We start from the raw sequence: 27,779 nt of genomic DNA on the forward strand, positions 1-27,779 counted from the left end.
TTTTACGGGCAAGTGCTTGATTCACAAAGCACTTGCCTGTAAAGTTGCGGGGACGTTAATTAAGCCCGCCTAATTCAAATGATCTGGGTAGGGGGCGTGGATCTTTTAAATTAGGCACGTTCCCACGCCGAACATACTGCGCATGCGCCGTCCCTAAAATTTCCCGACGTGCATTGCGCGAAATGACGTCGCAAGGACGTCATTGGTTTCGACGTTAACGTAAATAGCGTCCAGCCCTATTCACGGACGACTTACGCAAACGCCGTAAATTTTCAAATTTCGACGCGGGAACGACGGCCATACTTAACATTGGTTGCCCCTCATATAGCAGGGGCAACTTTACGCGTCGCAAATCGTATGTAAACGTCGTAACTTCACTGCATCGGCCGGTCGTACGTTCGGGAATTTGCGTATTTTGCTAATTTGCATACTCGATCGGGAAAACGACGGAGGCGACACCTAGCGGCGAAAAAAATGTTTGCATTTAAGATCCGAAAGCGTAAGAGCCTTACGCCTGTCGGATCTAATGGTTATCTATGCGTAACTGATTCTATGAATCAATCGCATAGATACGACGGCCAAGATTAGGACTTACGACGGCGCACATTGCGTTGCGCCATCGTAAGCCCTTTCAGAATCTGGGCCTTAGTTTTTCAGCATGTCCAAAAAACAAAGTTTTTCCAACTTCATCATTAAAAACGATGTTGCCCACACACCATCGTTTTTGAAAAATGATGAACAAAGCGCGGTGACGTACAACACGTACGACGGCACTCTAAAGGGGAAGTTCCATTCGCCTTGGGGCTGCTTTAGCTGATTCCGTGTTAGTAAAAGACGATTTGCGCTTTTTTGTCTGTTACAGCGTGATGAATGTGCTTACTCCATTATGAACGGTAGCTTTACCAGAACGAGCGCTCCCGTCTCATAACTTGCTTCTGAGCATGCGCTGGTTTTTTTCGTCGTTTTAGCCCACACACGATCATTTTTTACAACCCGAAAAAAGACATTGTTTAACCACTTGAGTACCGTGGGTGTTTTTCAGATTTGGCGTTTACAAGACTAAAACATTTTTTTTTGCTAGAAAATTACCTAAAACCCCCAAACATTATATATATATTTTCTAACACCCTAGAGAATAAAATGGCGATCATTGCAATACTTTTTGTTACACCATATTTGCGCAGCGGTCTTACAAGCGCACTTTTTTTGGGAAAAAATTCACTTTTTTTAATTAAAAAACAATACAGCAATAAATTTGACCCAATTTTTTTATATATAGTGAAAGATACTGTTACGCCGAGTAAAATGATACCCAACATGTCATGCTTAAAAATTGCGCCCGCTCGTGGCATGGCGTCAAACTTTTACCCTTAAAAATCTCGATAGGCGACGTTTAAAAAATTCTATAGGTTGCATTTTTTGAGCTACAGAGGAGGTCTAGGGCTAGAATTATTGCTCTCGCTCTAACAATCGTGGCGATACCTCACTTGTGCGGTTTGAACACCGTTTTTATATGCGGACGCTACTCACGTATGCGTTCGCTTCTGCGCGCGAGCTTGTCGGGACGGGGGGGGTTTTAAAAAAACATCTTTTTTTCTTATTTATTTTTTTTTTTTTTTTTTTTTTTTACACTGGAAAAAAAATAAAAATAAAATTGATCACTTTTATTCCTATTACAAGGAATGTAAACATCCAATCTCCCCCTGCCTCCATTGCCCCCTGCTTCCATCCCCCTCTGTGGTGCCACCGCAGCCACCATCACCCCCTGCCTCCAATCTCCATGCGCATTTCAAAGCCGAACCGATCTCGGCTATTTTCACTGGCACATTCCCGCAACCACGGACAATTACGAACGGGGGGAAAAAAGTGCTAATTTTTACTAAATGTCCATAAAAATACGGACGGTTGGCAACACTGCGCGGCGTGCTGGGGGAGGGGCCGAGTGATACACTTGGCGGCTATGGCTGCCGACTGTATCACACGGGGGCGAGCCCGCAAGCCAACCCCCTTGGGAGAGAGCTTACCAGAGGGGGGTTAGCTCTTGCTGGGAGGAGCTGAGACAGCCGCTGAGGGACCCCAGAGGACGAGGATCGGGGCCACTCTGTGCAAAGTGAACTGCAAAGTGGAGGTAAGTATGACATGTTTGTTATTTAAAAAAATAAATACCCCTTTAACCCCTTGGAAATCCCTATATGTTTGCAGTTGCATGGTTTTCACATGGATCTTATGTTAGCCAAAAAGTCAGATAAGATTCAGAACGGATCTGCACATGTTTTTTCAGTACTGGAGGTCGGGAAACACGGCCTGGATTAAAGCTCAAGGTTTTTGTGAAGTAACTTTAGTGTCTTGAAATGTTTTACGATGAAGATGTGGATTGCGGGATCCCTGGATTGTTTTACACGTCTCCAGCGGGTGAGAAATGCCTTTCGGTGGGCAGCTTCCTGAATTACAACTTCCTAGAAGCAGCGATCCGAGAAATTGTAGGAAGAAGACTCATTTTACCCCTCCCCCATAAATGGTTTATTGCTCATCAAATTTAGTTCAAAATGTTACGCGTTTTGATGTTTTAACCACTTCAGCTCCGGAAGATCTATGACCAGGCCCCATCTATTTGCGATACGACACTGCATTACTTTAACCACTTGCTTACTGGGCACATAAACCCCCTTCGTGCCCAGGCGAAATTTCAGCTTCTGGCACTGCGTCGCTTTAACTGACATTTGCGCGGTCGTGCGATGTGGCTCCCAAACAAAATTGACGTCCTTTTTCCCCCACAAATAGAGCTTTATTTTGGTGGTATTTGATCACCTTTGCGGTTTTTATTTTTTGCGCTATAAACAAATAAAGAGCGACAATTTAAAAAAATATATATATATTTTCTACTTGTTGCTATAATAAATATCCCAATTTTTTTTAAAAAAAAACTATTTTTTTTCTCAGTTAATGTCGATACGTATTTTTCAACGTATTTTTGTAAAAAAAAAAAGAAAATCGCAATAAGCGACTGGTTTGCGCAAAAGTTATAGCGCCTACAAAATGGGGAACAGAATTATGATTTTTTTTATTATTTTTTTTTTTACTAGTAATGGCGGTGATCTGCGATTTTTATTGAGACTGCGATATTGCGGTGGACGTATCGGACACTTTTGACACAAATTTGGGACCATTCACATTTATACAGCGATCAGTGCTATAAATATGCACTAATTACTGTATAAATGTGACTGGCAGGGAAGGGGTTAACACTAGGGGGTGAGGAAGGGGTTAAATGTGTATCCTGGGTGTGTTCTAACTGTGTGGGGGGAGGGGGGTGACTGGTGGAGGTGACCGATGCTGTGTCCCTATGTACAAGGGACACAGATCGGTCTCCTCTCTCCCTGACAGGACGTGGAGCTCTGTGTTTACACACAGAACTCCACGTCCCTGCTGTCACCGCCAATCGCGTGTACCCGACGGACATCGCGGCCGCCAGGTACACGCATCGGCTCTTTGGCGATACGCCGGGACAGTGTTTACCAGCTGCGCGCCCCCCAGTGGCGCGCGCGGGTAATGCACATAAAAGGACGTCTAAAGACATCCACTCGGCACTTGAGACGTCTTTTGTCTATAGCGCGGGTCTCAAGTGGTTAACTGACAACTGTTTGGACGTGCGACGCTGTACACAAATAAAATGAATGTCCTTTTTCCTCACAAATAGAGCTTTATTTTGGTTGTATTTGATGACCTCTGCGGTTTTTATTTTTTGTGCTATAAACAAAAAAATGCAGACGATTTTTTTTAAAAAAAACAATATCTTTTACTTTCTGCTATAAAGCACACCCAATAAAAAATGTAAAAAATCTAATTTAATTATCAATTTAGGCCAATATGTATACTGCTACATTTTTAGCGGGACTGTGATATTGTGGCGGACAGATATGACACTATGTGACACTTTTTGGGAACCAGTGACACCAATACAGTGGTCTGTGCTTATAAAATGCACTGTCACCAGGGCCGGACTTACCATTGGCCTTGACTGGGCTCAAGCCCAGGGGCCCCACCCAATAGGGGGCCCCCTTTAAAAAAAAAAAAAAAATTTTTTTTTTTTTTTTTTAGGGGTACGGAGGTCCCCAGGGGCCCGGAGGCCCCCAGGGCCCCGGACGGCAACCCCCCTTTTTTTAATTTATTTTTTGTAAAAAAATGTTTTTTTTATATATTTTTTATTTTTATATATATAATATATATATATATATATATATATATGTATATATATATATATATATTTTTTATTATTATTATTAAAGGGCCCAGGGGTCTCCAGGGCCCCCGGATGGCAACCCACCTTTTTTATTTTTTTATAAAAAAAATTACATTTTTTTTATATATATATATATATTTTTTTATTAAAGGGCTCAGAGGTCCCCAGGGCCCCATGTGGCAACCCCCCCTTTTTATTTTTTTTATAAATGTTTATTTTTTTATTTTTGTTTATTTTTTTATTTTTTATTAAAAGGCCCAGAGGTCCCCAGGGCCCCGGATGGCTACATATATTTATATATATTTGTTTTCTTCTTTATTTCTTCTTTTTTTTTGTAAAGGCCCCCCCGCTTCTCAATTTGCGGCAGCCCCCACGCTTCTCAATTTCAGGCGGCAGCACCCCCACCCCCCCTAGGTTCTCTGCTTCAGGGGGCCCATGCCTTAAGCTGTGCAAGGGGCCCCAAAATTCCTGATGGCGGCCCTGCGCATACCTCCCAACACGCACGGATTCTGTGGGACTTTCCCGCACAGACAGCTTCTTCCCGCAGTCCCGCAAAAGGGTTAATTTTCCCGCACTGCAAGAGGAGGCAGCACGGAAGCAGGAGGAACCGGAGTGGTGTGTGGAGGACTGTGGCTGCTGAAGGGAAGATAGCCGAGAGCCGGGCTAATGACAGTCTGTGGCCCCGGCTGTTGGCACAGGTGAGAGGCACTCCCCCCCTCAACAACTGCAAAATCCCCCCCCGCTCAACAACTTTAATGCGCTCCCCCCGCTCAACAACTTCAATCCGCCCCCCCCCCCCGCTCAACAACTTCGATCCCCCCCAATTCTCGGCTCCAGGGGGCCCCTTCAACACTCAAGCCCAGGGGCCCCCACCACCCTAAGTCCTGCCCTGACTGTCACTGTACTAATGACACTGCAGGGAAGGGTTTAAAGGGGTTGTAAAGCCTCATGGTTTTTCACCTTTATTAGATTCTATGCAGTAAGGTGAAAAACCTTCTCTCATGTTGCAGACCCCAGAGCCCCCCGTTTTACTTACCTGAACCTGGTCTTTTTCTCCCCGGGGACAAACACACCAGCTCTAGCTGGTGTCTTGTGTCCTGGTTGGATAGATTGATAGCAGTGCAGTCATTGGCTTCCACTGCTGTCAATCTAATCCGATGACGTGGGCGTAGGGTGACCACTTTCCAAATTACCATTCAGGGACACCCCCCCCCCTTCCCAAAAATCAGCTTGTGCTGTAACGAATCACAGCGCAGTGATTGGACACAAGAGGCGGGATTTATGATTTCTCCAATCACAGGCAGGGGGCGGAGACTGTGCTCCGCCAGGCATTCCCGGCCAGGACAAGTACTGTCAGTGAGTAAATCAGTGATGTGACCGCCTTTTTTGGGGGCATCAGATTGGCCCTGGGGGGGTGACTGTCTCAGTTTCATTTCGGGACACTGTATTGTCCTGGAATGAATGTGCCCGGGACAGACCTGCAAAATGCGGGACTGAATCCAGGACACACGGTCACCCTACGTGGGCACCAGGGGCAGGGCTCCGTCCTGCTTTCTGTGTCAATTGACGCATATGTAAATGGTGATCACGCCACACATGTGAGGTTAGTTGTTATTTATGGTATCTATTTTTAGTTTATTTTTACCTTGGTTAGGTTGATTTGCGCATTAGTTCCCCCCCATTTTCACACATGTGAGGTATTGTCGCGAACATCAGCGCGAGAGCAATAATTCTAAACCCAAACCTCCTGTGTATCTCTAAACTGGTAACCTGTAAAGGCGTTTAAAGCGTCGCCTAAGGAGAATTTTAGTTTGCTGTCATTCCACAGGGGGGGGGACGCAATTTTAAAGCATGGCATGTTGGGTATCTAGTTACTCGGCGTAACATCATCTTTTATATTTTACAAAACATATAGGCATTATATTTGTGGTTATGTGCATGAAAATCACATAAAGTGTATTTTTTCTCTAAAGTTTGAAAAACCGCTGCACAAATACTGTGTGACATAAGAAATTGCAACACCCACCATTTTATTGTATAGGGCTCCTGCCGAGATATATACCGTATTTATCGGCGTATACCGCGCACTATTTTGCCCTGAAAATCAGGGCAAAATCGTGGGTGCGCAGTATACGCCGATACCCGCTTTCCCGCCATGAGTTTGAATACTGCGCCCGCATATAGCGAGCGCAGTACACTCGTGAATCTTCGGCCAGTCTCGGCGCCTCTCGTACTGACGTCCTGACGTCCTGAGCGTACAGGACGTCAGTGCGAGAGGCGCCCGAGCCTGCCCAAAGATTCACGAGTGTACTGCGCTCGCTATATGCGGGCGCAGTATTCAAAGTCGTGGCGGGAAACGAGCGGGAGGACGCCGCCGAAGGACGCCGGACCCGCCGAAGATGGACGCCGGACCCGCCGAAGATGGACACCGGACCCGCCGAAGATGGACACCCGACCCGCCGAAGACGGACCCGCCGAAGAGGACACCCGACGAGGCCGCAGAAGGACGCCGGACCCGACGAGGCCGCAGATGGACGCCGCGCAAGACATCAAAACTGTAAGTACAAAACAACAAAAAATCTTTTTTTCCCACAGGATTGGGGGCTATATGTAATGTGCTGGGATGTGATCTAAGTGCTGGGATGTGATCTATATGTAATGTGCTGGGATCTGTATGTAATGTGCAGGGGGCTTTGGAATATAAAAGGGGCTGTTGAAAGTTTTTTTCCTAAAACTTCCCTCCTAAAATTAGGGTGCGCGTTATACGCCGATAAATACGGTATATATATTAGGGCTGTGGAAATTAACTTTTAATTAATCGATTAATCTTTAATTTTTTTGATCAATCAACATTTTTTTGATTGGTACTCACCTCTCAGCCGGCTTCAGGGAGTTCGGTCGGAGATCCGGTGATGTCACGGACACCGGCGGGGCTTGCCGTGTCCATCTGAAGGGCTCCTTTGCTGTGCCTTCATATCTGCATGCCGGCGGGACCTTACTATCTGCCACACGCAAGGGCTGTTACACTTCCCTCTATCACTTCCCTCTATCAACCTGGGATTCTCCAACCATCCACTGGGAGTTGTGATAGTTCCCTTCATGGGACATCTACATGCCGACGGACTGATGTTAACCCCTCCTCATCTGGATTCAGCAGTGGTATCTTTGTACACATTTTTATACCAGTATCATACTTGGCTACATGTTTTTATGACTGCTTTTGTTACCGTTTGGTATTACTCACACCATTTTTACAGTTTATGTAGCTACATCGATTTTATCTCCAGTGCCATATTTATTTTGTTACCTACTTGAAGACTATAAAAGTTTTAATGCTTTTCCCATCGAGCGCTGCCTTTGTGTGTTTTTTGTATCCTGCTATCCATTTTTCCAGTGGTTGGTAGCTGCACTGGGTATCAGCCTGCAAGGAGATCAGCTAAAAGTAGTTGGATCTGTATGTGCGTTATAATTAATCGAAATTAGTCGATTAATCGATAAAAAAAAAAAACAACGATTAATCAAACACAAAAATTTTGATCAGTAACAGCCCTAAATATTATATATATAGGGGCAGATTCACAAAAAAATTGCATGGGCGCAGCGTATGTGAGATACGGTACGCCGCTGTAACTTACTGTTCCCAGCTTCGAATCCACAAAGAATTTGCGCCGTAAGTTACGGCAGCGTAGTGTATCTCTCGCAACGTAATGGCGCTCAATTCAAATGCGGCGAGTAGGGGGCGTGTTTCATTTAAATGAAGCGCGTCCCCGCGCTGAACGAACTGCGCATGCGCCGTCCCTATATTTCCTGCCGTGCATTGCGCTAAATGACGTTGCAAGGACGTCATTGTTTTGACGTGGACATAAATTACGTCCAGCCCGATTCACGGACGACTTATGCAAACGAAATAACATTTTTAAAATTATACGCGGGAACGACGGCCATACTTAACATTGAGTACGCCACCATATAGCAGCTTTAACTATACGCCGGAAAAAGCCGACTAGAGACAACGTAAAAGAATGCGACGGCCGCTCGTACGTTCGTGGATCGTCGGAAATAGCTAATTTGCATACTCGACGCGGATTACGACGGGAACGCCACCCAGCGGACACTGAAGAATTGCATCTAAGATCCGAAGGCGTACGCCTGTCGGATCTAACCCAGAAGCCGTCGTATCTTGTTTTGAGGATTCAAAACAACGATACGACGCAGGAAATTTGAAAGTACGCCGGTGTATCAGTAGATACGCCGGCGTACTCTCTTTGTGGATCTGCCCCATAATGTTTTGGGGTTCTAAGTAATTTTCGAGCAAAAGACAGTCGATTTTCACATGTAGGAGCGAGGTGTCAGAATTTGCCCGGATGGCAAGTGGTTTAAATGCCTAATGAGGGGGATTTACAAAACTGGCAATTGGCTGCACAGAAGGACACAGGTAAGAAGTGGACAATATAATTGCTTGGAAATATTTTTTCCCTCTGACCGGCATTGCCGTATAATCTCTTCCTTTATATCAAATATCAATTGCAGAACAGAACACATTTTCTGTTAGGTTTGTTTAGGAAATGAATGCTCACAGACTCCTCTTTGTGAACTGATCTTTATCTTCAGAACAGATTCCTATTTCATGTTGGTTTAGCTATTATATAAAGGACAAGCCCAGTGGCTATGTATTTATCTACATTCCGTACAGATTGGATAATTAAAGGGCTCCCCCAAAAATGAAAGCAAACGATCTCGCTGGCTACTAATCTCGGCAGTCTATTAATTTCTCCAGACTCTTGTAAAACGTATTACTTTGTGACAATTAAAATGATTCAGCCAGCCAGCCCCATCTACTTTACTGAGAACACCTGGTCTCCTTGTCTGATGAATGTACAACAAAGACTTCTACATTCCCAGCCAGAGGAAAATTCATTGGTGCCAATTCAGGAAAACAGAATGGAACCTTCCTGGCCAATGTAGACATCAGCAACCAGCATAGGGCTCCGTTCACACTTCAGATTTCAGATACGTCTTAAAGTGGATCTAAACCCCAAAAAATGTTATTTATTTTTTGATGTCACAATGTAGAGTATAAGATTTCCTATCATCTGTGCCCAGTCTTGCCACAAAGAGTTTATCCAGCTCTGAGCAATCCTCTTTTATTGTTCAGTGAAATAAAACGGATTTACAGAGAAAAACCTTAGTCCGTTCCGCCCCCTTGCTGTGAGTGACAGGTTATTTACATATCTCATGCACTAGCCTGGAGACAGGCATTATTTTTTAATTCGCACCCCCACTTCTTTTCTGAAGTCATGTGGTTACTTTTCTGGATTTTGACTGGATGTTAGCGATCATAGCAGAATTAAGTGTAAGGAATACACAGGAAAAATGCATGTTGACAAGGGGAGTGTAGAGTGTAGAGGAGGGAGGGAAGTCTACTGACATCACGACTCCACCCACCAAGCTCCAGACAACAGACCCACCCACAGAATCTGCAGTTTTTCAGTTCTTATAACAGACATTTGACAGGTAAGGATACATGCAGGAGACATGTATATCCTTTTAGATCAGCACTATGGCAGTAGTTTAGAAAGGATGAGAGTGGCTTTACATCCACTTTAAGTCACAAAGAATCACATGACGGTGGAAAGAATCACAGAATCACAGAATCACATGACGATGTAAAGAAACATATAATCACATGACAATGGAAAGAATCACAGAATCACATGACGATGGAAATAATCACAGAATCACATGATGATGGAAAGAATCACAGAATCACATGATGATGGAAAGAATCACAGAATCACATGATGATGGAAAGAATCAAAGAATCACATGACAATGGAAAGAATCACAGAATCACATGACAATGGAAAGAATCAAAGAATCACATGACGATGGAAAGAATCACAGAATCACATGACAATGGAAAGAATCAAAGAATCACATGACAATGGAAAGAATCCCAGAATCACATGACAATGGAAAGAATCACATGATGATGGAAATAATCACAGAATCACATGATGATGGAAATAATCACAGAATCACATGATGATGGAAAGAATCACAGAATCACATGATGATGGAAAGAATCACATGATGATGGAAAGAATCACAGAATCACATGATGATGGAAAGAATCACATGATGATGGAAAGAATCACATGATGATGGAAAGAATCACAGAATCACATGACAATGGAAAGAATCAAAGAATCACATGACAATGGAAAGAATCACAGAATCACATGACAATGGAAAGAATCAAAGAATCACATGACGATGGAAAGAATCACAGAATCACATGACAATGGAAAGAATCAAAGAATCACATGACAATGGAAAGAATCCCAGAATCACATGACAATGGAAAGAGTCAAGGAATCACATGACAATGGAAAGAATCACAGAATCATATGACAATGGAAAGAGTCAAGGAATCACATGACAATGGAAAGAATCACAGAATCACATGACAATGTAAAGAATCACAGAATCACATGACAATGTAAAGAATCACATGACAATGTAAAGAATCACAGAATCACATGACAATGTAAAGAATCACAGAATCACATGACAATGGAAAGAATCACAGAATCACATGACGATGGAAAGAATCACAGAATCACATGACAATGAAAAGAATCACAGAATCACATGACAATGGAAAGAATCACAGAATCACATGACAATGGAAAGAATCACAGAATCACATGACGATGGCAATCACATTGTTTCTAATGGTGTCAGTTTACATCAATGCAACTCAGCACAGCACAATTTTGGAAAAGGTTCCTGTACTACCTTGGCATTATTCCAGCACAATTTTTGGCCCCTTAGAATATGCAAACCGTACCCAAGTTGTTTTAAGTTGTACCTACAATTAAGCCTATAATAAAGCTTACCTGTAGGTACTCTAAATATCTCCTAAACTTGCAACAGTTTAGGAGATATTCTCACTGCATGCAGCCAGTGACGTGACCAGTGCATGCGTTTGGAAGGGACGGTATACCCGTGACGTCCCTTCAGAGCTCTAGAGTCTGCAGGAGTGACGTCATTGCGGCACGGCAATCAGACGGCCGGAGGATGTGAACCTGGAAGGAAGACTAGGTGAAGATGGAAGTGCCTGTCGGCGGTGACAGTACGGCATTGGAATTGGAGGGCTTTGTTCTAAATTACGTATTTCATTATGTGCTAGTATTCGAGCATCAACAGCTTTAATCCTCCTAATGCCACTCAAAAGCATTGGGGTTTGTTGCTCTAAAACAGGGGCATCCAAGGTTGCTAGGCAAGGGGCCAGTTTACTGTCCTTCAGACTTAAGGGGGGGTCAGACTGCTGTCATTGGGAGTAGAAAAGATCTTGACGTCAGTCGGAATAAACAATTTCCCAACTTGGTGTCAGTGGGAGGAATTGTGCCCTATCATTGGTGTCATTGGGAGGAACTGTGCCCCAACTTGGTGTCAGTGGGAGGAATTGTGCCCCATCATTGGTGTCATTGGGAGGAACTGTGCCCTATCATTGGTATCATTGGGAGGAAATGTGCCCTATCATTGGTGTCATTGGGAGAAACTGTGCCCTATCATTGGTGTCATTGGGAGAAACTGTGCCCTATCATTGGTGTCATTGGGAGGAACTGTGCCCCATAATTGGTGTCATAGGAAGGAACTGTGCCCTATCGTTGGTGTCATTGGGAGGAACTGTGCCCTATCATTGGTGTCATTGGGAGGAACTGTGCCCTATCATTGGTGTCATTGGGAGGAACTGTGCCCCATCATTGGAATCATTGGGAGGAACTGTGCCCTATCATTGGTGTCATTGGATGACCATCTGCTGACACCCGTAATCGTCTGCCTCCGCAAAGATCCGCATTTGCGGACGGAAAAAAATCCTATTTTTCTTCCGTCTGCCGAATCGGATGAACATGGACATACGATCCGTGTTCATCCGATCCCCCATAGGGGAGAGCGGAGGAAAGACAGGGCGGTCCCTGCACAGTGTGGGGGGACCGCCCTGTCAGCTGCCAGCTCAGCGGGGATTTTACGGAGGATCCCCGCTGAGCTTTTGCGGACACACGGAGCGGATCATTACTGATCCACCCGTGTGAAAGGGCCCTAAAGCCACGGGTCTTAAGTGGTTAAAGTTGCTCGTCTTTCATAACCGCGTTACTCGTTAACCAAGGTTCCACTGAATTTTAAATACATCTCGTGTAAGTAGCTGTAATTGACTTGTTATGAGTCTCTAGTAATTCCCTGTACACTATTTCCCAAACTGGGGGACTGGGGCAGCACAAATAGCCAATCAGGTGTGCTGCTTGCTGACAGCAGAGTGAACAGAGGGGTGAGCTCATCACTTGCTGCTGCTTCATTGTCCAATCAAAAGCTGGGCAGAGAGGTGAACACGCTGCCCTGATTACCTGCAGCAGGAAAGGTCACCAACTTGGCTTTGCTGTCAGACAGTACCGTGTAAAGTTCAGGACTGGATGGGTAAGTCTAAAATCTCCTTGTCCTCCCTTTATAAATCCCAGTAACTGGAGTTCCCCTTTACAAATACTTTACAACAGCGATATTTTTAACCCCCATTCTCTGTAAAGCTAATCTGATTAACAAACTCCCCTGATGACAAAACAAAGAAGAAAACCATTGAATGACTTCAAACAAATCAGCGTGATTTAGATTACTAATCAAGACCATTTAATTACATGACAAGGTAGCGGAACAGGAGTCTAAAGAAAAGCAATTAACAATCCCATAATGCAACAAATTGTTATAAAAACCCAGATTGAGCCCTGGTTCACACTGGGTACGATTTGGAACGATTTGAGATGCGATTTGACATGTCAAATCGCATCTCAAATCGGCGGCAATTGTCGGCAATGGCACTGTCCTAATCAGTGCGACGCCGCATCTGCGATTTCAAAAAGTAGTTCCTGTACTACTTTTTGCGATTTCGGGCCGCGATTTACATTAAATTGCGGCCGAAATCGCGACAAAATCGCGGTAAAATCGCGCATTTTACCGCGATTTTGAATTCGCAGCAGTGTGAACCTAGGCTAAAGGGGTTGTAAAGGTTTGTTTTTATTTTCTAAATAGGTTCCTTTAACCACTTAAGGACCGGACCCATATGCTGCTAAACGACCCAAGGGGTTTTTACAATTCGGCACTGCGTCGCTTTAACAGACAATTGCGCCGTCGTGCGACGTGGCTCCCAAACAAAATTGGCGTCCTTTTTTCCCCACAAATAGAGCTTTCTTTTGGTGGTATTTGATCACCTCTGCGGTTTTTATTTTTTGCGCTATTAGTGACAATTGTAAAAAAAAATGCAATATTTTTTACTTTTTGCTATAATAAATATCCCCCAAAAACATATATACAATTAGTTTTTTTTCCTCAGTTTAGGCCGATACGTATTCTTCTACATATTTTTGGAGAAAAAAAAATCGTAATAAGCGTTTATTGATTGGTTGGCGCAAAATTTATAGCGTTTACAAAATAGGGGATAGTTTTATTATTTTTTTGATTTTTTTACTTTTTTTTTTTACTACGAATGGCGGCGATCAGCTCTTTTTTTCGTGACTGCGACATTATGGCGGACACTTCGGACAATTTTGACACATTTTTGGGACCATTGTCATTTTCACAGCAAAAAATGCATTTAAATTGCATTGTTTATTGTGAAAATGACAGTTGCAGTTTGGGAGTTAACCACAGGGGGCGCTGTAGGAGTTAGGGTTCACCTAGTGTGTGTTTACAACTGTAGGGGGGTGTGGCTGTAGGTCTGACGCCATCGATCGAGTCTCCCTATAAAAGGGATCACACGATCGATGCAGCCGACACAGTGAAGCACGGGGAAGCCGTGTTTACATACGGCTCTCCCCATTCTTCAGCTCCGGGGAGCGATCGCGAGGGGGCGGCTAGAAACGAATAGCCGCGCCCTCGTCCCGGATCGCTCCCAGAGGCTTACCGACCACTGTATGTACCAGGGGGGGACCCCCGACCCACGTCTAGGCAGCGACGCGCGGGCACGTTGTTCTGCCTGTCCGTGCCATTCTGCCGACGTATATGTACATGCGGCAGTCGTTAAGCGGTTAAGCTAGAGCATTGTTGGTTCGCTTTTATTTTCCTTCGATTTCCCTTCTAAATTTATTTTTTCTTTGTCTGAATTTCTCACTTCCTGTTCCTCCTCAGTAAGCTTGCCCCCATCATCCGAGCCGTTCTGGCTGGGGGTTAGTCAGCGTGCTCGCCCCCTCCCACAGGGATGTAGTCCCAAGGTAGGGGGCGAGCACGCTGACTAACCCCCAGCCAAAACGGCTCGGATGATGGGGGCAAGCTTACCGAGGAGGAACAGGAAGTCAGAAATTCAGACAAAGAAAAAAAAACATTTAGAAGGGAAATCTAAGGAAAAGGTAAGTGAACCAACAATGCACTAGCTTAACCACTTCATTACTGGGCACTTAAACCCCCTTCGTGCCCAGACCAATTTTCAGCTTTCAGCGCTGACGCATTTTGAATGACAATTGCGCGGTCATACAACACTGTACCCAAATTATATTTTTATCATTTTTTTCCCACAAATAGAGCTTTCTTTTGGTGGTATTTGATCATCTCTGCGATTTTTATTTTTTGCGCTATAAACAAAAAAAGACAGAACATTTTGGAAAAAAAACACAATGGCCCAGATCCACGTACCTCGGCGCAACTATAAGTCCGGCGTAGCGTAGCTCAGATACACTACGCCGCCGTAACTTACAGCGTATTTTCCGTATCCACAAAGAATTTGCGCCCCGGCGGCGTAGTGTAACTGTGTCGGCGTAAGGGCGCGCAATTCAAATGGATAAGATGTGGGCGTGTTTTATGGTAATTCCTATTGACCCCACGTAATTGACGTTTTTTTTTTAACGGCGCATGCGCCGTCCGTGGGGGTATCCCAGTGCGCATGCTCGAAAATTAACCCGCAACAAGCCAATGCTTTCGACGTGAACGTAATTCTACGCAAAGCCCTATTCGCGAACGTTTTACGCAAACGACGTACACAACGGAAAATTCTACACTGGCCCGACGTCCATACTTAACATTGGCTACGCCTCATATAGCAGGGGTAACGTTACTCCGAAAAAAGCCTTACGGAAACCACGTAAAAAAGTGCGCCGGGCGGACGTACGTTTGTGGATCGCCGTATCTAGCTCATTTGCATATTCTACGTGGAAATCAACGGAGGCGCCACCTAGCGGCCAGCGTAAATATGCACCTAAGATCCGACGGCGTACTAAGACGTACGCCAGTCGGATCGAGCCCAGATTCAGTCGTACCTTGTTTTGTGGATACAAAATAAAGATACGACGGGGGATCTTAGAAATTATGCGGCGTATCGATAGATACACCTGCGTAATTTCTTTGTGGATTTGGCCCAATATTTTTGACTTTTTGTTATAATAATATCCTAATTATTTTTTTATATATATATTTTTTTCCTCGGTTTAGGCCGATACGTATTCTTCTACATATTTTTGTTAAAAAAAATCGCAATAAGCATATATTGATTGGTTTGCGAAAAAGTTATAGCGCCTACAAAATAGGGGATAGATTTTTTTATTTTTTTTTACTAGTAATGGCGGCGACCTTCAATTTTTTTTGTCAGGCCTGCGATATTGCGGCGGACATATTGAACACCTTTGACACAATTTTGGGACCATTCACATTTATACAGCGATTAGTGCTATAAAAATGCACTAATTACTGTATAAATGTGACTGGCAGGGAAGGGGTTAACACTAGGGGTGAGGAAGGGGTTAAATGTGTATCCTGGGTGTGTTCTAACTGTGTGTGTGTGAGGGAGGGGGGTGACTGGGGGAGGTGACCGATGCTGTGTCCCTATGTACAAGGGACACAGATCGGTCTCCTCTCTCCCTGACAGGATGTGGAGCTCTGTGTTTACACACAGAGCTCCACGTCCCTGCTGTCACCGCCAATCGCGGGTACCTGGCGGACATCGTGGCCGCCAGGCACACGCATCGGCATCTGAGTGATGCGCTGGGCACAGTGTTTACCTGCTGCGCGCCCCCAGCGGCGCGCGGGTAATGCACATAAAAGGACGTCCAGGGACGTCCACCCGGCACTTGAGAGCCGCCCTGTGGACGTCTTTCGTCTATAGCGCGGCTCTCAAGTGGTTAAAGGAACCTATTTAGAAAAAAAAAAAACCTTTACAACCCCTTTAAAAGATAAAGAGAAATATATTGAATGCAGTTACTGGTCACAACACCCTAGGGAGGTCCCAGCCTTCCAGATGCATCATGGGACATTTTATGCCATTCCCTTTTCTAATCAATTATCAATAGTTACAAGAAAAGAAGCACAGTAAGGCTGCTTATGGGCACAGTGACGCTGCTTATGGGCACAGTCAGGCTGAAAATGGGCACAGTCAGGCTGCTTATAGGCACAGTGAGGCTTAAAATGGGCACAGTCAGGCTGCTTATAGACACAGTGAGGCTGCATATGGGCACAGTGAGGCTGAAAATGAGCACAGTGAAGCTGCAAATGGACACAGTGAGGCTGCATATGGGCACAGTGAGGCTGCATATGTGCACAGTGAGGCTGAAAATGGGCACAGTGAGGCTGCTTATAGGCACAGTGAGGCTGCATATGGGCACAGTGAGGCTGCATATGGGCACAGTGAGGCTGAAAATGGGCACAGTGAGGCTGAAAATGGGCACAGTGAGGCTGCTTATAGGCACAGTGAGGCTGAAAATGGGCACAGTGAGGCTGCATATGGGCATAGTGAGGCTGAAAATGAGCACAGTGAAGCTGCAAATGGACACAGTGAGGCTGTATATGGGCACAGTGAGGCTGAAAATTGGCACAGGAAGGTGGCAAATTGGCAAAGTTAGGCTGCAGATGGGCATTGTTGACCCTCTTTTCCACTTACAGTAGCTGCTGCATTTAGGCTTATATTCGAGTCAATAAACTTTCCCATTTTTTTGTGGTAAAATTAGGTGCCGCAGCTTATATTCAGGTTGGCTTATACTCGAGTACATACGGTAAGGACTATGAGGAACTAGATGCATCTGATAGGAAAAAGGCCACCTAGGCTGCGGGGAAGTAGCCTGGTGATACCAATCTCCTAAGACTTTTCTGGAAGCTTTAAGGACACTTAGGCTGCGAGGAAGAAGCCTGATGATACCAATCTCTCAAGATGCATCTGGAAGCCAAAACGCCACCTAAGCTAAGGAGTGGTAGCCTGATGATATCAATCTCCTAAAATGCATCTGGAAGTGGAATTCCAGTCTATATCCAACAATGCCGAAAACTGCTCCCAACTGCTATTCCAACTACCCTGTAGAAGAAAGATGCTAATACTTAGCTATTCTCAGGATGCTGCAGTCCAGTCACATGACCACCCCCCCCCAATGGCTGGCTTCAGGGGAAAGATTATTATTATTATCAGGGCTTTTTTTTTCAGACAATAGGTGCAGGAACTCCCCTTTTCCGAGTCACTTGGTTTCTCTGCCCCTACTCACCTCCGAGCAACGTCCCTTGGTCCCATTCCCTACCCACCTCCCAGTTCCGCCCCTTTTAGACAATACAGTACCAAGAATAATTCTGTTGCGCTAAGTCAATTGTTTGGAATTTGGTTTCCGCTTCAGCCAGCAACAATAGATCCCCCTAACATCGTACTACCCACAACAAAATTCCACCCAGCAACAGTAGACTCCCGGCAGCATCAACAGATCTCCGCATAGCCAGCATTAATAGACTCTCTGGCAGCCATCAACAATAGACCCCTCCCCCAACAGTAGATCTCCTTCAGAAACAACTGACCCCCCAGCAACAATAGGTCCCCCACCTGCAACACTAGACCTCCTCAGCAACAATAGACCCCCTGCAAAAATAGATGCCCTCCAGCTAGAAAAGATCCACCAGCAGTGAGCATCAATACCCTGCATTACACCCCAGAACCCATTGACATTACATACAGTCAGTCCAGGAGGTGCCGGAACTGCGTTCCCCCGCGTTCCCGCTGAAAAAAAGCCTTGATTATTATAATACAGGATTTCTATAGCACCAACAGTCTGCGCAACCATAGGTGTGCGCAGCCTTTTACATTAGGGTGTGCACCCCAAATCTCAAACATACATGAACGCCTCCTGCTGTCACAGGAAAGGAGGCTCTGGTGGTGGGAGACAGTTGATTGGGAGAATATTTTGTTATGCCCTAAATACAGGTGTAACGTGTTCCTACGTTGAACCTAGCCTTTAATATAATAGGGGCATTTACACTGGCCACTGGTATCCCCAACCACCCACCTGGTGCTGTCCCTGGCTAATGCTAATGCTAATGCAAATGGGGTGATTAGGGTGTACCCAGGCACACCTGGCACACCCTGTGCGCACGCCTATGTGCGCAAAGCTTTACAACATAAGACCAGACAGTATAGTTACAATGCAATTCAATACATGAGGAATCAGAGGGCTCTGCTAGTTACAGTGTAGAGTTTACAATCTAAAGGGAGGGATACAAGTGATATAAAATGTAATAACTGTGGGGATAATTTGATGGAGAAAATAAAAGTACTGTTGTTAGGGTGTGAAAAAAATAGGCTTCTCTAAAGAGAAGGATTTTCAGGGATCATCTAAAAGCAAACAGTGGAGCATATAGTCGGACCGATTGGGGTAGGGAGTTCCATAGGATAGGATAGGCTCAGGAAAAGTCCTGGAGGCAAGCATGAGAGGAGGTGATGAGGGAGCTAGAGAGCGGGAGGTCTTAGAAGGAACAAAGACAACAATTTGGTTGGTATTTTGGGAGTACGTTAGTGATGTAGCCTGGGGCCGAGTTGTGGATGGCTTTGTAAGTTGTTGTTAGTATTTATAATATCATTTGTTGGATGAGCGGAAGCCGATGGAGGGATTGACAGAAAAGAGCAGCAGACACTGAACGGTTGATAAGGGGATGAGTCTGGCAGCAGCATTCATGGTGGACTGAAGGGGGGATAACCAGGGCCGGATTTGCTCTCCCTGCCGCCCCAAGGCCAGGTTCCGCAATGTACCCCTCCCAATCAACGGAGAATGGTAACCGGATGGCAGGGGCGGCACGGTTAGTTCAAATAGTTTTTGTTTCTTTCTTTTTTTTTTTACTTTATTACTTTTTTTTTTTTTTTTTTGTAGCTTGTCATTTACTTTTTTTTGTATACTTTTTTTTTTATATATATATTATTTTTATTTTTATTTACTTTTTAATTACTTTTTTATTTTATTAATTAAATTATTATTTCTTATTTTTTTTTTCACCAAACTTTATTGCTATCACACAGGAGAAAACAATTCCCTGTGTAATAGCAATTGGAGGTGACAGGTTCTCTTTATTGACCCTGTCACCTCCAAAACAGGAGTCCTAGCACTGTGCTAGAACTCCTGTCACAGCTGAGATGGGAAGAGCACAGCTCACCCCTCTCACTGTGTACATCGGGGGGGAGGTACAGGAGACGGACTCGGCAGCTAGGGGGAGAACGGAGTCCCGAAGACAGAGCCAGCAGAGAGAGGTATGTGAGGGGGGGGAGGGGTGGACGGACAGCCGCACACATTTTACAAGTGATTTCGGCAACATCGCCACAATCACTTTTTAACGAGCGAGCGGATTTCGCCACACTACATTTTGCCATGCTAGAAAGCAACTTACCACCCTTAACTGTATGTTCCGCCTGTCGGGGGACTCCATGCCGCTGCCACCCCTCTGTGCCCTGCCGCCCTGAGGCCTGGCCTCGGTGGCCTTGTGGGAAATCCGGGCCTGGGGATAACCTATGTAGAGGAAATCCCATGAGGATCACCGACAAAGGCTGAAATGAGTGTGCGGTGACGCTGACCATAGGCTTACTGTGGGGCAACCATTGTCAGCTGTCCCTCCTTTCCCCCTGGGAGCAGATCATGTGACCAGACCACCCTGAGAATAGGGGTGTACTCTTCTTCTACAGGGTAATTAGATTATCAGTTAGAAAGGGGAACGCATTGCATGAATCTATCTATGGTCACCACCGCCGCCAAATATTCAGGTGTCTGGCGCCGGGCTTCTAAATTACAGCGGCGGGGTGCTTTTGAAAGCGCCTGATTAGAGCCATAGGCTCTAATAGGCTTCCAAAATGGTAAACAGCGGGCACAATGCTGTGCGTTCGCTGTTTACTTAGTGTTGTGTTAGGGAAGCAAATAAATAACTTTCCTAATACTGACCCGCCTCTCAGCCAATCAGGTGCTCGGGTCTGGTTACCTGTCACCTGATTGGCTGAGGCGTCCAATCATAGCAGAGGACAGGAAGAGGACAAGAGAAGACATCGAGGACTCGGAGCGTGGAGAACTGCGCCGTGACCCGAGACAGGTAAGTCCTGGGTGGGGGATCCACACTGGCAGCATTTGATGGGGCACAGTAGCGGCAATTGATGGGGCACAGTAGCGGCAATTGATGGGCACAGTAGCGGCAATTGATGGGCACACAGGCAGCAAGTGATGGGGCACAGTGGGAGCAAGTGATGGGGCACAATGGCAGCAATTGATGGGGCACAGTAGCGCCAATTGATGGGGCACAGTAGCGGCAATTGATGGGCACAGTAGCGGCAATTGATGGGCACACTGGCAGCAATTGATGGGGCACAGTGGGAGCAAGTGATGGGGCACAATGGCAGCAATTGATGGGGCACAGTAGCGCCAATTGATGGGGCACAGTGGCAGCAATTGATGGGTACAGTAGCTGCGTTTGATGGCACAGTGGTGGCAATTTATGGGTACAGTGGCTGCGTTTGATGGCACAGTGGCTACGCTTGATGAGCACAGTGGCTGCGTTTGATGGGCACAGTGGCTGCATTTGATGGGCACAGTGGTTGCGTTTGATGGGCACAGTGACTGCACTTGATGGGCACAGTGGCTGCAATTGATGTTTTTTTCTTCAGCTTGTTTGAGCCCCACAAAAAAATTTGAGCACCAGCCGCCACTGGGCACCAGGATGCCTAGGCCGTGAGGAAGACGCCTGAAGATATTGGTCTCCCATAATGCACATGGAAGTCAATAAGCTACCTAGGCTGCTTGTGACCAGAAAGCCCTGGAATCAAATTTTTTCAAATTTGTGTTTTTCTGTACAGATTATACTATTATATTTTAGGCTATGCTGTGAAGCCACCCATGGGGTGGTGCTTTATTTAACTTAGGGCCGGATTCAGATACATCGGCGCATCTTTCTGCCGGCATAGCGCATCTCATATGCGATACGCCGTTGTAACACAGAGTGGCAAGCACAGTATTCATAAAGCACTCGCTCCCAACGTTGCGCCGGCGTACCGTAAAATCGTAGGCGTAAGCCGGCCTAATTCAAAGTAGGTGGAAGTGGGCGTGATCCATTTATATGAAGCGTGACCCCATTCTAATGATGGCCGAACGAACGGCGCATGCGCCGTCCCGTGGACGTATCCCAGTGTGCATGCTCAGAATCACGTCGAATATACTCCCTAAGGCCCGGTACACACGGGCAAACATGTACGATGAAACCGGTCCGTCAGACCGTTTTCACCGTACATGTCTGCCAGAGGGCTTCTGTACGATGGCTGTACTAACCATTGTACAGAAGTCCGCGCGTAAACAATACGCGGGGCGTGTCCGCGTCGTCGCCGCGACGATGACGCAGCGACATGGGCGGGCCTGCCATTTAAAGGCTTCCACGCATGCGTCAAAGTCATTCGACGCATGCGAGGGACAGCGGGCGCTCGGACATGTACGGTAGGTCTGTACTGACGACCGTACATGTCCGAGCGGGCAGGATTCCAGCGGACGGTTTTAAAACACGTCCAGGAATATTTGTCTGCTGGGAAAAGGCCCGGCGGGCAAATGTTTGCTGGAATTCGGCCCGCTCGCGCCTACACACGACCGAACATGTATGCTGAAACTGGTCCGCGGACCAGTTTCAGCATACATGTTTGGTCGCGTGTACGGGGCCTAAGATACGACGGCACAATGCCTACGAATTGAACGTAACCTACGCCCAGCCCTATTCACGTACTACTACGTAAACGACGTAAAATACGACGGTCCATACCTTAACATGACTTACACCTGCTTTATGAGGCTTAACTTTACACCGGACATACGACTTACGTAAACTGCGTATCTGAATGCACCTGGCGGAAGTACGTTCGTGAATCGGCGTATCTCACTCATTTGCATATTTGCAATGAGGCGGCCAGCGTAAATATGCGCCCAAGATACGCCGGCGTAGGAAAGTTACGTCGGTCGGAGGAAGCCTATTTTCAGGCGTATCTACTAGTTCTATGGGCACGGCGCATAGATACGACGGCGTACATTTACACTTACGCAGCATATCTGTAGATACGTTGGCGTAAGTGTTACGTGAATCCGGCCCATAGTCTTCTTTAAATAAATTACTTCATCCACCCTGTTTAAAGACAATTTTTTTTTTTTTTTAATTAAATGGAATAGAAACAGCCAGGTCTGAGTTTAATTATTTATTTGGAACTGATTAGTTCCGACAAAGCAATTGAGGAATAAAAGCCTTGATGTCTACCAGAGAGGTTTATCCCTCTGGGGTGGTCGCTGTCCCATTTGTTATCCCGTCATGGTGCACAGAGCGTTGGTCATAATTCCTCAGCTGCTAATCTATACACCTGTGTTTAGGTATTTATATCCTGTTAGGCCCCCATTCTTTGCACATGTTCAGATGAGCTCAACCCCGTTAACTGCTATGATCTAATTTCTATAACGTTTAACTAATAAATCATATTTCCTTTCTCTTTTTCACAAGATGAGGTTATAACCTGGTAGGGTGTAGTCCTCTTATTCTGTATGTTCTCATCACGAGGACGGCATTCCTGACAAGAAGCAGACGGCAATCCAATCCTCCAAGGATCCTTTCATAGACTGGAGGGGAGTACATGTGTTCCAGGACTCTGACCTCGGCACACACAGCACTATGTACCCCATTACATTCACCATCCCAACTTAGCCACGTTTCCAATAGAAGACAATGAGCATTTAAAATGAATCTGACTGCATGGAAAAAAGTTGTCACAAAGTTTTCTGAATGGGTAGAAACCAAGCACTAATGCATGCAACGACACCAGGAAATTGGGGATATAATAGACAAAGAAGACAGTTGGCTGCTCTTCCCACTCACCCTTGGGGCTACTGAACACTAAGAGAAAGTGTCTCCGTTATTTCCAGAAGAATGAGGAATTTGCATGTCCCTTCCAAACATTGTCTCCAATGAATGATTTCCTGGCATGGTTTACTCCAGCTGATCCATTCTAGAATAGTATATGGTTGTCTAAGGACAAGACATCCAAATATTTAAATACAAGGCAAGTGCTAGAGTTGCTAGTAAGTTCTAGCTGGTGCTAGAAAATTTCGGGGGCCTTAAAGAGACACAAACAGGTACGTGATTGTGCCCAGCCGTGCCATTCTGCCGACGTATATCGGCGTGAAGGGGTCCTTAAAGCGGGAGTTCACCCATTTGTAAAAAAAAAAAAATTTCTCCCCTTAGCTTCCTGCTCGTTCGGTCTAGGGGAATCGGCTATTTATATTAAAATATGATCCGTACTTACCCGTTTTCGAGCTGCATCTTCTTCCGTCGCTTCCGGGTATGGGTCTTCGGGAGCGGGCGTTCCTTCTTGATTGACAGCCTTCCGAGAGGCTTCCGACGGTCGCATCCATCGCGTCACTCGTAGCCGAAAGAAGCCGAACGTCGGTGCGGCTCTATACTGCGCCTGCGCACCGACGTTCGGCTTCTTTCGGAAAATCGTGACGCGATGGATGCGACCGTCGGAAGCCTCTCGGAAGCCTGTCAATCAAGAAGGAACGCCCATTCCCGAAGCCCATACCCGGAAGTGACGGAGAGGATGCATCTCGTAAACGGTAAGTACAGCACATATTTTAAAATAAATAGCCGATTCCCCTAGTAAAAACGAGCAGGAATCTAAGGGGGAAAAGTGCCCTCTAAGGGTGAACCCCCGCTTTAAGGGGTTAACATGTGAGTCTATGGAAAGGGTGCCCGGCTTGAAAAATTGGTGCTCCCCGGGCCGTAGGTCCCCCAGACAACAAACTTTGCACACTTGTAGAGGAAGACTACATGTGTGCCAAGTTTGGGCCGGCCGTTACCGGCTCCCCAAAGTCCGGGAGATCAGGCGCAAAAAGGTGACTCGAGTATAAGCCGAGGGGGGCATTTTCAGCACACAAAAAATGTGCTTAAAAACTTGGTTATAATCGCGTATATACGGTAATATAACTGGATACTGGCATCTACAGGTAAAGTTGATCCAGGGAAAATTTGATTGCCGTTTTTGATGATCAGGAAGGAATTTTTCCCCTGCTGGAGCAAATTGGTTCATGCTTTGCTGTTTTTTTTTTTTGCTTTTATTATTGGTTGAACTTTTTTTTCAACCAGATTAACTATGTAACTATGAATATGTGTATGAATAAATGTAACTCATGTTCAGTCTTTCAGATGAACCTTAAAGGAGTTGTAAAGGGAAAAAATAATTACCTTAACGCTGATTGGCTAGAGCGGATGGATTGAGAGCAGCGCAGCCATTGGCTGGCACTGCTGTCAATCACATCCAGTGACGCGGCGAGCCGAGGGGCGGGGCCGAGTTATACAGCGAGCAGCTATGGCCACTCGCTGTATCACGGGAGCGCGCCCGCAAAGGACTCATCACCATGCGAGCTCTCTCGCATGAATGTGTGGAGTTCTTGTGGGGAGGACCAGAGACAGCCGCCGAGGGACCCCAGAAGACGTGGATCGGGGCCACTCTGTGCAAAACGAACTGCACAGTGGAAGTATAACATGTTTGTTATTTTAAAGAAAAAACATTTTTCCTTTATTGACCCTTTAAAGGATGCTGGTATGTGTGTAATGAGATTATCGGCTTAGCACATGCTGCCATGTTATCAGGGTATAGCACTGCATGTTACGCTTGACCTGCCAACTGATATACTTTGCATCCCTTGGGAGCCCTGGGAGCCGAGGTCTTCCAGAGTCTGGACAAAATGCTGACCAACTAGCCTGTGCTTGGGATGTGTTTCTATACCCATCCCCCTATCTAAATACAGCCTAATAAAGAATCCAATAAACCTAATATAGAATACAATAAATGTATACAGTCCAGGTGTTCTTGGCAAACATTTACCATGGTGTACATTTGTTCTATTAGCCTAAGGCCCCCTTCACACGGGAAATCCGATCAGTTCCTTCTGTCAGTGTTTCAGGCTGAGATAAAAGTGGTTGTAAACCCTTATTTTTCACTTTTACCTACAGGTAAGCCTATAATAAGGCTTACCTGTAGGTATAAAGAATATCTCCTAAACCTGTATGGTTTAGGAGATATTCCCCTCGCAATGCGCCGCTGATTGCAGCGGCGCATGCGCAGGGGGGAATCCACGGCGAAAAGGACCGGCAGCCGCCGGACCTTGCCTATTTGAAATCTCCCGCGCGCACGCGCGGGAGTGACGTCATTGCCGCTCCAGCCAATCACAGCGCTGGAGCGGCGATACCCGGAAGACATGCCGGAGCAAGATGACATCTCGCTCGGCGTGGACCAGGTAAGTGTTCTTCACCTCGTTCCGAGGTAAGTATTTCATAATCAGCTATTATGCGGTGCATACTAGCTGATTATGCCTTTTGCCTTGCAGGTTTAAAAAAAAAAAAAAAAAATGATATATGCGGTTTACAACCGCTTTAATAGAAGGGACCTTTCTGAATTAGGAATACAAACTTGAATAGATTTTTTCAAAACTTGATTTTAGTGTCACTTTAACCCAAGAAGTCTAGGAGCAGCCGCACTGCAAGGGACAGGGCTGGACTGGGACAAAAATTTGGCCCTGGACTTCATCCAGACTGGCCCACTTTAACAGGTCTCTCCCATGGCGGCCGGACAACTATATTATACACTATATTACCAAAAGTATTGGGACGCCTGCCTTTACATACCTCCCAACGTTTTGAGATGGGAATGAGGGACACCTATCAGCAAAAGTAAGTAGGCATAGGACACACCCCATGTCACGCCCCCTTAAAAGAGAATTGTACAAAAAAAACAAGATTGGTTAAACCCACAAGTGCTTTTTTTTACCACTACTATTTCTTTATATTGGCTATTCTGAATCGGCTGCTAAGGCTATGAATGTGGGTTTCAGTAGCACATGGAGCTCATTGCCCTGAAGAGATTATCCATCCCAAATCACCTTTCCAGATAGCTTACTCAGTCACAACTCACATGAAAGAAGATCTGGCGATGTTTATTCGTCGTATGATCCGTAGAATGCAAGTTACAACAGGTAAAAGAACGATTCTTCCATGCAGGTAGAAGAAACATACAGGTCACATGAATTACAGCATTAAAATGACTGATACAGAAAAGAGGGGGAGGAGACTGAGCAGCATGCAAACTAAGGAATGCCACAAGAGACAAACTAGATAGGGATTAAAGAGACAGTACATAATAAAAATAATATCATGTAACATGACACTCCCCGCCTGAAATCTTTAGATTTCAAAGTCTATTACATATATAAAGATAAGTCCAACTTGAACCTGTAGGGAAAGAAACGTTAAAGGTAAAACTGGTGTGTAAACCATAGATACGAGATACCCGCAAACACAAGAAGGTATGCAGTAAATGAACAATGAAACATGACGTCCAAAAAACAGATGGCTTGAGTCCTGCAGTCTATCGTTTATAATCGTGGGACTTCAACAGTAGCACAGTCAATAGTGATAGTGATATTCTCCCCGCCATAGCAGGTATAGCCGGTACTCCTGCCTAAGTCACTCACTTGGGAGAAGAAGCACCAATTCCGTGATTGGTCGTGAGAAAGTCCGAGCAGAACCTCCTTTTAAAACAATGGGCAATGTGTATCAAATAAGCAACAGCCCTAACAGCTGATGACCAGGTTGAGAAACGTTCAAAACGATGCGACTTTAGTTTTTGTTCTGAACTCGCAGAGGTACACAGTGTGGTGTACATAGACCTGATTTCTTTATCATCGTCAGGATGTACCAGTTCATAGGTAGTGTCCGTGGAAATTGAGTAGGAGTTTTCAGAAAGAAATCTTGGAGGCGACAGCCACAAGCAGTCGAGGAGAGCTACTGGAGATATAGCTCTTGTCCCACAATCGGCAGGATTAAGGTCAGTGGGAATATGGTGCCATTGCTTTGTCAAGGAGAACCTTCTGATACGTTCTACTCTATTGCTGACGTACACGTAAAATTGTTTAGTTTGGTTGTAAATGTAACCAAGCACTATCTTGCTGTCTGTGTAAAATGTGAAGGAATCAATGTTAATGTCCATTTCACTCTTTATGACTTCAGCTATTTCCACTGCTAGCACAGCTGCACAAAGTTCAAGTCTGGGTATGGTATGTGCGGGTTTTGGTGTTAGCTTTGTCTTGCCTAGAACAAAGTTGCAGTGTATGTCTCCATTAACTCCTGAGGTCTTCAAATAGGCCACTGCAGCTATAGCTTCAACTGATGCATCTGAGAAAATATGGATTTCCCTCTGGACAGCAGC

At 45.5% G+C, this 27,779-nt stretch overlaps 1 protein-coding gene across 1 annotated transcript in view; it reads right to left on the reverse strand.

Moving 5' to 3' along the window:
- Window positions 1–27,779, reverse strand: part of HAPLN3 (hyaluronan and proteoglycan link protein 3) — a 75,936-nt gene that overhangs the window by 27,689 nt on the left and 20,468 nt on the right. The window lies entirely within an intron of this gene.

The sequence above is a fragment of the Rana temporaria genome, chromosome 3 (assembly GCF_905171775.1).
Source record: "Rana temporaria chromosome 3, aRanTem1.1, whole genome shotgun sequence".
Lineage (NCBI taxonomy): Eukaryota > Metazoa > Chordata > Amphibia > Anura > Ranidae > Rana > Rana temporaria.